Source organism: Balaenoptera acutorostrata, chromosome 18 (assembly GCF_949987535.1).
Source record: "Balaenoptera acutorostrata chromosome 18, mBalAcu1.1, whole genome shotgun sequence".
Lineage (NCBI taxonomy): Eukaryota > Metazoa > Chordata > Mammalia > Artiodactyla > Balaenopteridae > Balaenoptera > Balaenoptera acutorostrata.
Window position 1 is genome coordinate 11,940,501 of NC_080081.1, and position 14,317 is coordinate 11,954,817.

The 14,317-nt window shown below is 41.6% G+C and overlaps 1 pseudogene; it reads right to left on the minus strand.

Annotated features, from left to right (window-relative positions):
* Window positions 1–897: 897 nt before the first annotated feature.
* Window positions 898–1,000, minus strand: LOC114235847 (U6atac minor spliceosomal RNA; annotated as a pseudogene).
* Between the last annotated feature and the right edge of the window lie 13,317 nt (window positions 1,001–14,317).

Sequence of the window (14,317 nt, forward strand, 5' to 3'; positions counted from 1 at the left end):
AAATCTCAGAGATCTTTGATTAAAGGCATACGTTATTTATTTACTTCTAAGAAAGGCAAACACTGCCATTGAAACTTCGGCATGTTGCCTTAAAAAAATAGTCCTGTATAGAGTGTGAATGGGTCACACCAGCCTGCCATGGCTTTCACATTTCCTACTGCATTGCTCAGTATGTGATGGGCAGTCCTTCTGTGCACATTTCAGGAGCTAAAGGTGACACAGCTTCATCTGCCTATGGGGAATCTCCCTTTCTCAGGGCCATGAAGCCCTTGGTTGTGCCTTTGCAAGAAAATGTAGGCGTGCAATCATTTCTCCAGCAGCACGTTTCCAACTCTATTCCCATGTTTTTCTGTGCTCACGTAGTCCCAGCAAGGCGCGCAACTCAGTTGAAATACTAATGTTAATTGCAAAGACCAAGTCTGTGTATACACAGGCAAAGACAAGTACGTATTGCTGCTGCCAGGTCCGGACTAACTGTGAAATGCCATCAGTTATAGGATGCATCAGGATTCTGAGATGTTAGTGAAAAGATATATACATATATACTTAATACATAATATATTAGCATATATATAGTTTATATTTATTTATTTATATTTATTAGTAGTATCAATATTATTAGTATCGTTATATATATCATTAGTATATATATATTAGAATTAATGAAATAATTCTGATGAATTCTAATAATTCTAATCAATGAAGTTATTCAGTGTTACCTCCTTCTTTCAGTTTTGTGGCAATTAAACAACGCCTGGCATATGTTAAGTACTCATTCAATGTTAGCAGTTATTCTTTTATTATACATGTGGCTATGACACAATCCCGGCCCTCCAGAAAGGCGTGGGTCCTGAGGTTTAGATTTAAAAATGGGCTCCAAAAGAAGTAATATGAAAAAAAAAAAAGAAGTAATATGTGCGATCACTAAGTGAGTGGAACCCTAGTCCGTCCTTCCTTTCCTGAGGGATCGCTATACACCATCTCTCCTTTGATCCAGCCACTAAGCCAGCATTTACTGAAATCTTTCTATGTGTGGAGCTGTGCAAAGGGCCCTCCAGACTTGCGGTCAGCATTCAACAAATCAAGTGCAGGGGTCTGTGGTGGTGCTGGATGGCGATGTTTAGAGCCCCTAAGCATTGCTCATTTGTGTTTAAAGGTGGAAAACGATCTGGGAGTCAAAAGACAGCTGAAAACAAAGGAACAGTGTGGGGAGAAATTGGAAAAGAACAAGGCCTTAAAGATGATGGAAAAAAGCAAAGCATTGAACGAGGAATGGGAACTAATGTCCAGTCCTGTGTTTCTCCAAGTCAATGTGGGGCTAACATTTCCTTCCCATATCTCAATTTTGAGCATCATAAGGAATCATCGAGGATTTTACGTCCACTTCATTATTTTATTAAGGAACAATGTGAAGCCTGATTTTCTGTATTTATCAATTATTGTATAATGTGTTCTCAACACAATGGAAACACCTAATCTACTGACAGAAAAGTCTTTTAAGCAATATTCCTTTTCATCACGGCCTGGGAGAAACTTGATAACTGATGTACAAAGAAGTCCCTGGCTTTTAGTAAAGAACCTTAAAAAGCAAAACAAAAAACAAAATCTCTGTGTCAGCAACAAAAATATCTTTGTGAGGCAGACTCTATTAGAAGAAACACAACCACCAAATAAGGAACATGAGCTTCTTCTCTTTTTTTTTTGGCATTTATATAAATAGACTTTTGGATAAAAGGGCAAAGGACATGACCTTTCCATTAAAATAATATTTTTAAAGCTGTTCATTACGGTAAAAAATTTTGCTCTAGGACAAGAGTGGCACACATATATAATAAATATTTATGTATATTAAATATTAGTTCTTTTATATAACTAAATAAGTATAATGTATATGTAGCCTATAAAGGTCTAGAAATAAATATAGAAGCATAAGCATGGCCAAAAATTGCAGTGATTGAGTGACTTAAAGGTCTAGAAATTATTCTGGAAGCCACTTTCCAGTAAAAGCAGAGTCTCTGATGAATTCTAAACTTGTCTTACTGATAATATCACCTCCAGATGCTGACCAATGGAAATAAATAATTGATCAAAGTTAAAGCTTGGGAACTCTGGAGCACAGTGACCGCCAGCAGGGAGGGCGTGCCGGGTGCCTGAGTCAGGTCTTCAGGGTAACAGGTCAGAGAAATTGGCTGGTTCAAGCCTAACCCACCAGGAGAGTGAGTTGAAGATTCAGGAGCAGACCACTGAACCCACAGGGGAAGAGCTTCGGGCCTCACAGGGGACCTGAACCAAGACTAGTCATCTCTCAGGCCCAAGGTCACTCTCTCCATTTCTCTGGCTACCTGGTTTCCCATGTGTTCTGCATCAGGCTTTCCCCAATGCCCAGAATTCGGGTAACAGTGAGATGCTCCAGGGGGGACTTAGTAAGGGGAGCTTAGGGGTGTAAATGAGGCCTCGAGCGACGGAAATGGACGTGTGTACTTGCGCACTGATCAGTTGATGACTGTAGTGGAGGGAGGGGAGGCGTAGAGGGAAACAGAAAGCGCCCAGGGGCTTCTAGCCCCATGGATGGGGTGGCTTCAGGACACAAGGGCGATCCCCAGAAAGTCACCAGTGCGGGCCGTGAGCGACAAGGCTTGCAGAGGCTGGCAGTGGGCACACACAGCTGGTAAAAGGAACCCAAGGGGATCTGGGAGGGGCAACAAGTGTGTCTGCTGTAGCGTCTCCACTTCCTTCTCTGTGCCTGCTTCGTTCTTCTCTCTCGGAAAACCAGTTCTGTGTCATCTGCCTCCATCTGGGCCAGATGTGGCCGCTCTGGGCTGTGCCTCCTACCGCTTCCCATGCAAACGCCTGGGAGAGACAGACAGTCCCTGTATCCCCGTTCCATGTGCCCAGGAGAGAGAAGCTACTGGCTTGGTTTGAACCAGACATTCTCCACCCCAGTCCCGCTGACTATGGCCCTGGAGCCAAGGATAGTCCATAGATCAACCATTGAGCGCAGGGGTGAGTAGCCTGTGTGTGTGCGTGTGTGTGCGTGCGCGTGCACGTGTGTGTGTGTATGTGTGTTGAGGAGGAGGGATGGACAGAGCAACAAGTTCTCAAAATGTCAGGATGGACCTGGCCAACTTTGTGCTGGATCCCCAGCTCTGGGCTCCGTTGACTACGTACCCTAGATTTTAGGAAGGCAGATGTCAGAAATGTTCAGAGGGAAGAAATAGATCTGACTCCAAGGCCAGAGACTCTAAAAGCTTAGTTGGCTTAGGAGGGGTGAGGGCTTAACAGCGGCAAAATTCTGAACAAGCAATTACAAGTGATGTTCTTTTTTGAAGAAGAAATGGGAAGACATCTAAAGACAGTCAGGTTGTTCATGGGTGACACACAGGGACAGATTATAAGGTATTGTTTATAGATTATGATATTGTTTATATAGAAGGATGTATACAGAATCAAGTCAATGAAAATTATGGAACAAAAAAATGGTACAGAAACCCAAAGAACAAAATATTCAGGAGATTTAAAAAATAGATATATTTGAAATAAGGATAACAAAGAGGTAACTCACAGCTTGAGACTGGGGTATAATGACAAGTGACTAGTGTGGGGAACACAAGCCCTTTTAAGACATATTACTAAGTGGAGAAAGCAAGTTCAAAACAGTACAGCCAGTGGGATACTTGGTAAATATATAATTATGCCTATATGTATCCATTAAAAAGAGAGATCTGAGTGTTGAGTTTATGGGTAATTTTACTTCTCTTGATCTGTCTTTTTTCCTTATTTTTAAAAACTATGAACTTCTGTTATTTAGATAAAGAGAATAAAGTTAAGCAATGAAAGAAAAAAGAACTACTTGATTTCAATATAGTTTGTTTTTTTTTAATGAGAAAATTTTCAAATCCTTAAAGAGGAGAACAGACTTAAGAGAATATCTAGATGTTTTAAAAGAGTTTAACACTCCAGGCCTGAGCAGATTATTCCTCAAAGTTCTGCAAAAACTTTAAAATTATGTCCCTGGAACCACTGCTAGTAAGCTAGACAAATTCAGGGCAGCTTCAATGGGTGAAACATGGATCAGTGAAAAGAAGTTAAAGAGGCAGAAGTTGGTTTAAATCAGAAAGGGCATGATTTGCCCTGAGAGGCAGCTATGTCCTGTGCTTGGACATGTCGAGCAGTGTCTGGCAACTTCCCTGTGACGATGCTGTAATGGGCGTCCTCCAAGGATGGGAGGTTGGACCAGGTCAGGATCCTGAAGAAAGGTCAGTGGACCACAAAGTTCCTCCGACGAACCTAAAGTGATCTAAAAATGCAAGTCCTCTCTTGATTCTTATGAGTGACTAATACACAAGTCATAGGTTTCAAAATTTTGTAAACAACCCAGGGTCACTTACACATAATCTATGTGACAGGATAATTTACTGGGGCATCTCTTCTAACAGTTTCTCCTCCCCTGTTCCACCAAGGTGGGCAGGGCTTTTGTGCTCCCTCATTAACACTGTGCCTCAGAGGAAGTTGGGGGCTACTGTGTCCAAAATGAAATTACTCAAAAGACACTTTTTCTTCAGGCCTTTATCTTCCTAAAACCAGAGTGATTAGAGAAATAATGCTCTCTTCCTTTGCAGACACCAGTGGGCAGAGGAGCACCTTTGAGGCAAAGGCAGGGCAGCAGGAGGGATTTCTTCCAGTCCTTGGCTTTGTTCTCTGCTGTCTCCAGTGGAAGTGCTGAGATTTAGAAGGGCCATGGGAGGCTGGTCCCTTACTATAGGGCTCCCGGCTCCAAGGAAGCAGAGCCTTCAAGAGTCTGTGGTGCATTTAGAAAATGGAGATAACAAAGAGGACGAAAAACCCAGAAGAGTGACCTCGCCTGTTCCCCGCACCACATAGAACTTGTGCCTTCCACTGAGGGTCAGGGAAGAGAAGAGAGAGACCTCATAACAATGGAAATGTCATTTTCTCCCAGCCTAGCAGGCCAGAGGGTTGAAAGATTTACTTTGATATAAAGAAAATGAAGAAATAGAATTTTTTTTTTGCACACCTTGAGTTTGTGAACTTATACCTGCTACTTAGGTGTGCTATAGTTACTGGTACTAGGTTTAGAAGTGGTGAGAATTGACACAGGATTCTAAGTTGGGGCACTAGGCAGAAGTCTGGCTGGCCGCCTTGAAGCTCTTAGCAAATTGGCAGCACTTGTGCATACTTGGATAGTTGGAATTCCTGCAGTTTGGGGAGAGGATGCTATTTATCAGGGCATTAACAGTAAGTACTATCTTGAACAGGGCATGGTCTCCAGTTGCTGCCATTCCTGCTTCATTTTTTAATTACTGTTACTTCAGCAGCATCATTTCCAATATAGTTTGTCATGGGCTCCATGACAGTTAACTTCCATCACAATCCTTATTTATCTTCATGCTCAAATTGCCCCAGATTTAACCACTGGGAACTCCAACTGGTCCCTCTGTTCTTTTGATATCTCCCCATCAGCATTTGAGCCACTTTCTTATTTAATGGCAGAAGATGTGTTGGGGTCATTTCGTGCTTTCCCTAGAGTCAGCCATTTCTCCAAAGAGCCCTGGTTCCTTTCAGTAGAAAGTGGTATTTAGAAACCAAGATCTGGGCTCTATATGTGCTCACTATTCCTGGTGCATCATTGCTTCTAGGTCCTCTGAGCAGATAGAGTTAGGAAGTGTGTGTATGTGTGTGTACTTGTGTATGTGTACATATATATACAGGTCTATCTCTATCCATATAAAACCATGAGATCATATTGATGCATCTAGTTCCAAACCAAAACCACAGGCCACATTCTCGTCTCCCCTCTGTCCATATCTATAATTCCTCTTTTCCAATAGTGAGAACAGAACTCTCATTATCCTAAATATATCCTATTCATTTGCTCAAGACTTGAGTACACAGAAGGTAATTTGAGTTACTAACCTGTACCACTGTTAGAGGTAAATCTACTAGCTAAGTGTTTCTTTATAGTTTTGGGGGTTTTTTTAGGTAAAATGTATACAGAATGACATGTATACATCTTAAATGTACAAGTTAATGAATTTTGATGAATGCATAAGCCCATGCAATCCATACCTTTATCAAGATATGGACCATTTCTATCATTCTGGAAAGTTCTTTCATGCTTTTTTGCAGTTAATCCCCATACCCCACCAGAGACAGTCACTGTTCTGGTCCCCCACCCATAGATTAGTTTTTCCTATTCTGTAATTTCATAAGAAGAATCTTATAGTGTGTATTCTTTGGTTTTCAAACTCTTTTGCTTAGTGCCGTGTCTGGGTCACCCATGTTGTTGTATATCAGCACTCCATTCTTTTTTGTTGCTGAGTAGAATTTCATCGGACAAATATATTACATTTTGTTTATCCATTCTCCTGTAGATGGACTTTTGGGTTATTTCCAGTTTTTGCCTATTGTGAATAAAGCTGCTATGAACATTCTCATTTAAAAAAGAAAAAAATAGCAGTTATATGGGACATTTTTTCTGTCCCCCTTTTCCTCTCAGCCCACCTCTTTCCCCAACCACTGCTTCAGCAACCTGCTTTGAGCTATGTAATATGACAGCACCTCGCCTCAGCTGCACCGCACACCTGGCACTTCTCCAGCATGCAGTACGGCCCTCATGCATGTGGAAATATGAAGCTGGTGGAAAAATGTTCCCCCTTCTATCCATGGGTAGACAATTCTGAGGCATGTTCTACATGGCTCCTCAGAAGGGCCCAGCAGGACTGAACCCTAGTGGTCCATGGTGGTGACAATCACAATGCACCTTGAAAGGGCCCTCCCTCCTGCCCTGTCGCACTCTGCCCAGCCCCTCACTCCCACTCCTGGGCATCAGGCCCCAAGTAAACTGTCCATATGCGAGCTCTTGCCCCAGGCTCTGCTCTTGGGAGGAACACAGCATAAGAGAGCAGCTTCAGCACACTATTTAGAAGCATACAGGCAAATAGCAGAGGCAAAAACTAAAAGTATTAAAATATGACTATATTGCAGTGTTCTCTAACTTGGCGACTGGAAAGTTTCTCTCTTCTTCCCACACCTACCTCCTCTTCTTCCTTCTTTCTCTCTCGCTCTCATCACCTCTAAGATGTATTTGAACTTCCGAAATACTGAAAAGTACAAGATCATACATCTTCTTGTGAATATGTAGGTTGTCTGATTGTTTACTATCTGCCTGCCTTCCTCCCCCTTGTGATTTCCACCAGGGCAGAGATGGAGTCTGATGTAAACACTTATAAAAACATAGTAGGTGTTCAGCAAATATTTGTGAATAAGAGAATTATGGACAGCAAGGAAAAGGGAAACGGAGAAGGCTGAAGTCAGTGTTGGAAGAACTCTAAGAGATAGATACTTAGTAAAAGACTCGAAGAGGAAAGGAAAGCGGATTGAATCCCCCCCGAGCTTGAACGAATAAATAAAGACGCATAGGGATTAGGGCCAGAACCAAGAAGTAGTTTAACCAGCAAAAGACCTAGGGAGGGGTTTCCTTGGTGGTGCAGTGGTTAAGAATCTGCCTGCCAATACAGGGGACACGGGTTCGAGCCCTGGTCCAGGAAAATCCTACATGCTGCAGGGCAACTAAGCCCGTGCACCACAACTACTGAGCCTGCGCACCTAGAGACCATGTTCCGCAACAAGAGAAGCCACCACAGTGAGAAACCTGTGCACCACAATGAGAAGCCCGTGCACCGCAACGAAGACCCAACGCAGCGCAGTCAAAAATAAATAAGTTTATTGGGGGGGAAATAAAAAAGACCTAGAGAGGCAGGTTTCCCTCCCCCACGGACCCTCCTTCACTGGAAGGCAAGGGAGGAGGGTCTAATAGCCTCAGCAGAAGATAATGCCTTTGCCACTATCCTCTTCCAGTATATCAGAGAAAAATAGGTTCAAAAAAGATTATTTTCATAAGCATGCTTCCTAACTAGCTTATGACAATTTTTCTATAAATCCTTCCAATGCTGCTTTTGTAACCCACGAAGGAAATTCTATATCTCAGTTCCTTCCGGTGACACTACTTCCTAGATAACATACTTGCATTTCACAGATTAAGATGGTTACTGTGGGTTAATAGAACAATTACTGGATCAGCAATTTCATGCTAATTAAGGGCAGAGCCATTTGCAAACAAAAGGAAACAGGTATTAAGGTATCCAAAGGGTGGCCCCAGTAAATGTGCCGCCGTCTCTTTCTGAAAAGTCTTGTTTGCTCCTCAGGTTAGGACCCTGAAAAGGCAGCAGATGTTTTGTGTAACGAACCAGAGGATTGAATATATGGAGGATAGTTTAGGAAAATGAGCAGGTATTTTTCCTTTCTCCGCATTAAGGAAATCAAAGCTGGATTTGCTATTTAGACTGGGTAGAAAAATAGTCTAGAGTCCTCATCCTAAGCATAGGGCAATGACAAGGACTCCTGTTTATGACGGTGAAAAAAGTCTTTATGGAGATCATTATAAACTTAACAGGCAAAGGCTGAGTTGATTTTGTGGTTGATATTTTAAGTGGAGGTTTAACCTTGCAGACTTTCCAGAAAACCAGAGATAATAGGAGTTAGGCTTGTGTGCTTGGGTAACAGATGAGCCAGGGGCCAGTTGGATTTACTGGTCCAGGAATCTTAGCACCACTGACGTTCCCGCAGTGCAATGAGGAGCCACTGGAGGCTTTGGAGCCGAGGAGAGGCATGATATGACCTTTATTTTTACTGGAACACTCTGTTGAAAATAGACCAAAGCACCAAGGTCAGAAGTGGGAAAACTAACTGGGAGGCCATTGCAGTGATTCAAGGGAGAGCGCTTGTGTCTTGGATCTGGGGAGTTGGGTGGGGATGGGGGTGGACATGGGTGTACCATGGAAGTGGTGAGAAGGGGTCGGATTCTGGATGTATTTTGAAGGTAGAGCCACAGGGGTTTGCTGACAGATCAGATAAGGGATGAGAGAGTAAAAGTGAAGTCAGCGATGCCTCCAGGGTTCTTGACTTGAGCAACTGGGAAAATGGTATTGCCGTTTACTGAGACGGAAAATGCAATGAGAGGAGCAGGTTTTGGAGGGGAATCAAGAGCTCAGTTTTGAACAAATTAAGTTTGAGATGCCTACTAGATATTAACGTATAGACGTTTAGTAAGCACTTGGATATGGTCCAGACTCCAAAAAGAACTCTGTTGGAGATATAAATTTGAGAGTCATCAGTGCTGAATATTGATCTTACCAAAAATTACAGTACAGCTCTAATGGGAGGGCGGGGAGGAAAAAGTGTACGTGTGCATGGAGGGGTGGTATGTAAGAAATGGAATCTTCATCTTTTATAGCAGGAAGTCAATGGTAGATAGCTAACTTGGAAAAAAAATCAAGAAATAGCTGTATATGCATCATAAGAAACAATCATCCCTATTACTTCCACTCAATATCTTAAATTTTTTCTTCCTCATCTTTTTTTGGGGGGATATTTTTTTAGAATTTATTTTAATTTATTTTTTAACAGCTTTGTTGAGATATGACTCACATACTATAAAATTCATCCATTTAAAGTGTACAAACATAAGGGCAAGACAGGAATAAAGACGCAGATATAGAGAATGGACTTGAGGACATGGGGAGGGGGAAGGGGAAGCTGGGACGAAGTGAGAGAGTGGCATGGACATATAAACACTACCAAATGTAAAATGGATGGCTAGTGGGAAGCAGCTGCATAGTACAGGGAGATCAGCTTGATGCTTTGTGATGAACTAGAGGAGTGGGATAGGGAGGGTGGGAAGGAGGCTCAGGAGGGAGGGGATATGAGGATATATGTGTACATATAGCTGATTGTTATAAAGCAGAAACTAACACAACATTGTAAAGCAGTTATACTCCAATAAAGATGTTAAGAAATTTTTAAAAATAAAAATAAAGTGTACAATTCAGTATCTTTTCGTATATTCTATCATTACAACCAATTTTAGAATTTTCATTAAGCCAAAAAGAAACCCTATACCGCTTAGCCATCGACCCCTAATCCCTCTATCCCTCTCTCCCAGCCCTAGGCAACGAATAATCTTCTGTCTCTATGGACTTGCCTACTCTAAATGTTTCATATAAATGGACTCATACAATATGTTATCCTCTGTAACTGGCTTCTCTTACTTTGCTGTTTTGGGTTTTTTTTTTTTTTATTCTTCTCCCCTTCTTCCCTAAGTTCTGTCCTTTCAAACCCATCCCCAAGTTTCAGATTCTTTGGTCCCTACTTTGCAGAAGCCACTGTCATCCCTTCTGATGTTGTCTTTAGAAAATCCTGCCTTTGCTTGTGGCCCTCCAAGGCAAGACGGTACCTCCCTGTAACACCACCAATGATTGCTATCCAGCGCTTTGAATGAAGCAGAAACATTCTGGGGAACCCCTTCAGTCTTCCTAGAAGTACCTTGGACTCTGCTTCCTGAAAGGTGGGCTGCCTGGTGATTTCAGCCTGCATTCCAGACAACTTGAAGTTTATCAGCAGTATCTCTTATCTGACTGCAAATGATAAGGTATAGAGAGCTTTTGAGGAAAATCTGCAATGCATTTTATACTTTGGATTGGATTCTACAGCTTTATGAAATATTTCTATTCCCAAACTCCATTTTTATGTTTGAACAAGTGAAAGGGATTTTTTAAAATTGAATTTTATAGACTCGATAGTAGTGCTTGTTTCCAAAGGCATGTGGGTTACCTATGACAACAAAAACTTGTCCACACTGGCATTTGACACAGGATTGAAACAGAGTGCTGAACCTATTTTCAACATATTTGGGTATATCAGATGATGTTCTTTCAAAGAAATGGCCATCGTGTCCAGGATACATTCTTCCTCATAAAAAAGTAAAACTAGAAAGAATTTTATTTTCCATACTTACAACATTTGGATTTTGATCCTTTATCCAAAGGGGTTTCTCTTAAGCTTTCAGAGCATAATTTATGGCATTTTGCAAAGAAAACCACTTCTTTAATACTTGAGGGTTTTTTACGTGCATTTATTATATGAATTAACTAACTACATAAACTGAGAAATAGTCCGATTTGCAATGCAAATATAGTATTCATACAAAAAAGGACAAAATCAAATGAAACCTTTCTTGATTTAAAGTACTTAAAAAAAATAAGGCTGTCAAATACTTCTTGTCTTAAAAGAGATACAATAAAGATGAAAGTTGGACAAAGGAAAACAGTATCTTAAACCATAGCATACACAAGGAAAATTATACAGAATACACTTTATTCTAAGAAAAATGGGAGGCTATTGAAAGGCTTTTAGTATATGAGGGACGTGATTTGTTTTGCTATGTGAAGAATCTGTCGGAAGGGACCAGAGTCAAAGCAGAGCGGTCAGGTGGAGAAATTATAGTGGTTTAGAGAGGTGCTTCTCAAATTTCATATACATGCAAATCACGTGAGGTCTTATTAAATGTAAATTTGGATTCAGTAGGTCTGGGATGGGGCCTGAGACACTGCATTTCTGACAGGCTCCCAGGTGAATAGGATGCTCTTGGTCATGGACCACACTTGAGTGGCCAGAGTTTAGAGTAGGGCAGTAACAGCAAAGACAGAGGAAATGGATGGACTTTAAAGCAATGTAGAGGATAGGATAATGGGACCAACTGATTAACCAGGAGAAGGAGATGCAAGGGCCAGGGATTTTTGAGTGAGTGGGTTTGTGTGATCAGATTAGTCAGTGCTGAGGACGCAGGAGGAGAAGCAAGTTTGTGGGGGAAGATCTTGACCTTGGCAAACATCCAAATGGAAATCACAGGTGAATAGTTGGATTTACAAGTCTTGAGCCCAAAAGAGAGGGCCAGAGATATAAATTTGGGAGCCACCAGGATAACTAAATGGTATAATGGACCCAAGGGAGCAAAGAGGAGTAAGAGGATGAGGAGGCCTGGAACTGAGCCTTAAGAGCTTCCAGTATTTAAAGGTTTGGTGAAATAGATTGAGTCCACTGGGGAGAATAAGAAAGAGAAACCTAAAAGGTAAGAGGAAACCAAGAGAATATATGATACAGATGCCAACAGAAGAGAAGGCTTCAAGAAGGCAACATAGTCAACAATGTCAGGTGCTAAAATGAAAAGATGAAACACTTCAAATAACCCATGAGATACATCTGCCTCGGTCATTGGTGAATTTAGTGCAGCTTCTGCAGAGCAGTGGGAATGTACACAGATTGGAGGGATCTGCTGAGTGGTGTGGGTGGACGCCAGATTGGGGGGATCTGGGAGGGGAGGATAGGGTAAGGAAGTAGAACACAGTTCCAAGAAATTGTCCGTGGAGGGAGAGAGACAGTTGGCATGGTAGCTGGAGGGGCACGTGGGGTCGAAGGGAGGTTGTTTTTGTATCTTTTAAAATAGAAGAGACATGAGTGTGTTTAAAGGCTGATGGGAAATATTGAACAAAGAGAAACTGAAGATGTAGAATCGATAGAGAACAAGAAATAACATAAGGTCATTGAAAAGAGAGGAGGGCTGGAGGAAATAGACTTAGATGTGGGGAAGGGCATGTCCCCTCTTGCAACAGGAAGAGAGGACTGGGGCCAATGTCAATAGGTTTGTAGACATGGAGGTGAGATACTGAGGGATTTCTCATCTGACGGCATCTGTTCTTGGTGAAGCAGGCGAGGAGGTCATCTGCTAAGAGCGATGGGCCAGAAGTGGGAAGAAAGGCCACCTAGAGTCGCAGAGGTGGTCTACAGGGAGCGCTAGGGCCCCATTTGAGACCGGTGATCTTAGGTCTATAGCCAGTCCACCCCGCAGTGAGATTTATATCGGGTGCTCTGCTTCCTAGGTGCCAGAGGGAGAAGATGGACATTTGGTTCATCTAGGATTAGAGACTTGCCAGGTGGATATGCAAGAAAAGTCCGAAGAGAAATAGAGTTTAGTTTAAGCTACTGAAAAGAACATTCTGTGGGCTATGGGGCCTGGGACACAGTAAGGTCCCCAAGAATTGTGTTTATTATTACAGGAGAAGAGAGACAATTCCTCGCCTCCCCCCAGCCCTCCACGGTTCCTGCCCGACCACCATCACCTACACATACAACTCCAACCCCTTTGTTCCCAAGATATTTGTACAGAATGTAGAGGGGCTTTTGGAGGTAGGTATGAATTTTTTTTTATAGTTGGTCATTTTCCACTTATGTTATGTGTCCCCACTTCATTATTATTCAGTGATGATTATAAAGCCTCAGAAGTTGGGTTCTTTGTTCAGGAGTTCAGTTTACCACTGGAGTAATGTTATGTGCAACTAATTCTGAGTTTCAACAAATGATTCTACTTGAGAAAAGTAATCATCAGATGAGCCACGGTATGTAATTTATTATAATCGTAATAATTTCTTAAGATCCCTTATGGAGAAAATCACGTTTTTCTAAATATAGTTGCACTTAAGGTCTTTTTTTTCCCTTTAAAGTGTTTTATTAATTACTAGTCTGTAAGGAATGCTGTTTGGTCTGCTAATCTGAAAATTAAAAATTTCTACGGAAGAAGTAGATTTCAACACAAAGGTCACCTTAGGAATGACTAGTGACAATACTAGGAACACGTTTTTGTACAAGAAATTAGGAAGTTGGGCAAATAATATAGCTTCTTTAAGGCTGAGTTTCTTCACCTGTAAAGTGAGATAATTAGAAAATACAACTTCCAGTATTAAGTGCAATATTAACTGCTCTATACAGATGGTAGCCACTAGCCACATGTGGCTACTTAAATTTAATTTATTAAATTAAATAAAATCTAAAATTCAGTTCATCAGTCACACTAGCCATGTCTCAAGTAATCAATAGCCATAGGCAGCTAGTGACTGCCCTCTTGCGCAGCACAGATATAGAACATTTCCCTCAATAGAGAAAGTTCTATTGGACTGCTCTGGTCTCTAATTCTAGTTTTAATACAATTGCAACAAAGGGAAGATGGTAAGATGCTTCCACAAGTCATCATGTTATAATTTGCCACTTAACCACAGTAGGACATTTCTAGAATACACCCACATCTCACCTGCCCCAAAGGACCAGGAGTGAATTAAAGTAAGGTGGACATTTTGCAATGAAATAATCTCCAGGTAATGGAGAGACAATACATTCTAGACCCCTCCCACTTTCCTTCCCACCCTGCCTGTCTTCCTTTCCCACATTTTTTATTGAGTGCTAAGTCCTGAGTCAGCTATAAGTCCTGAGTCAGCTACTGGCATAAACATGGTTGGACCTGTCCGTTTGAACTGACAGAAAAACAGATGATGATAATACAGTGTATTTGGTAAGGAATATGATAGAAGGATCCTTGAGGTTCTGTGGAACTCTGCAGGAGGAATACATAACC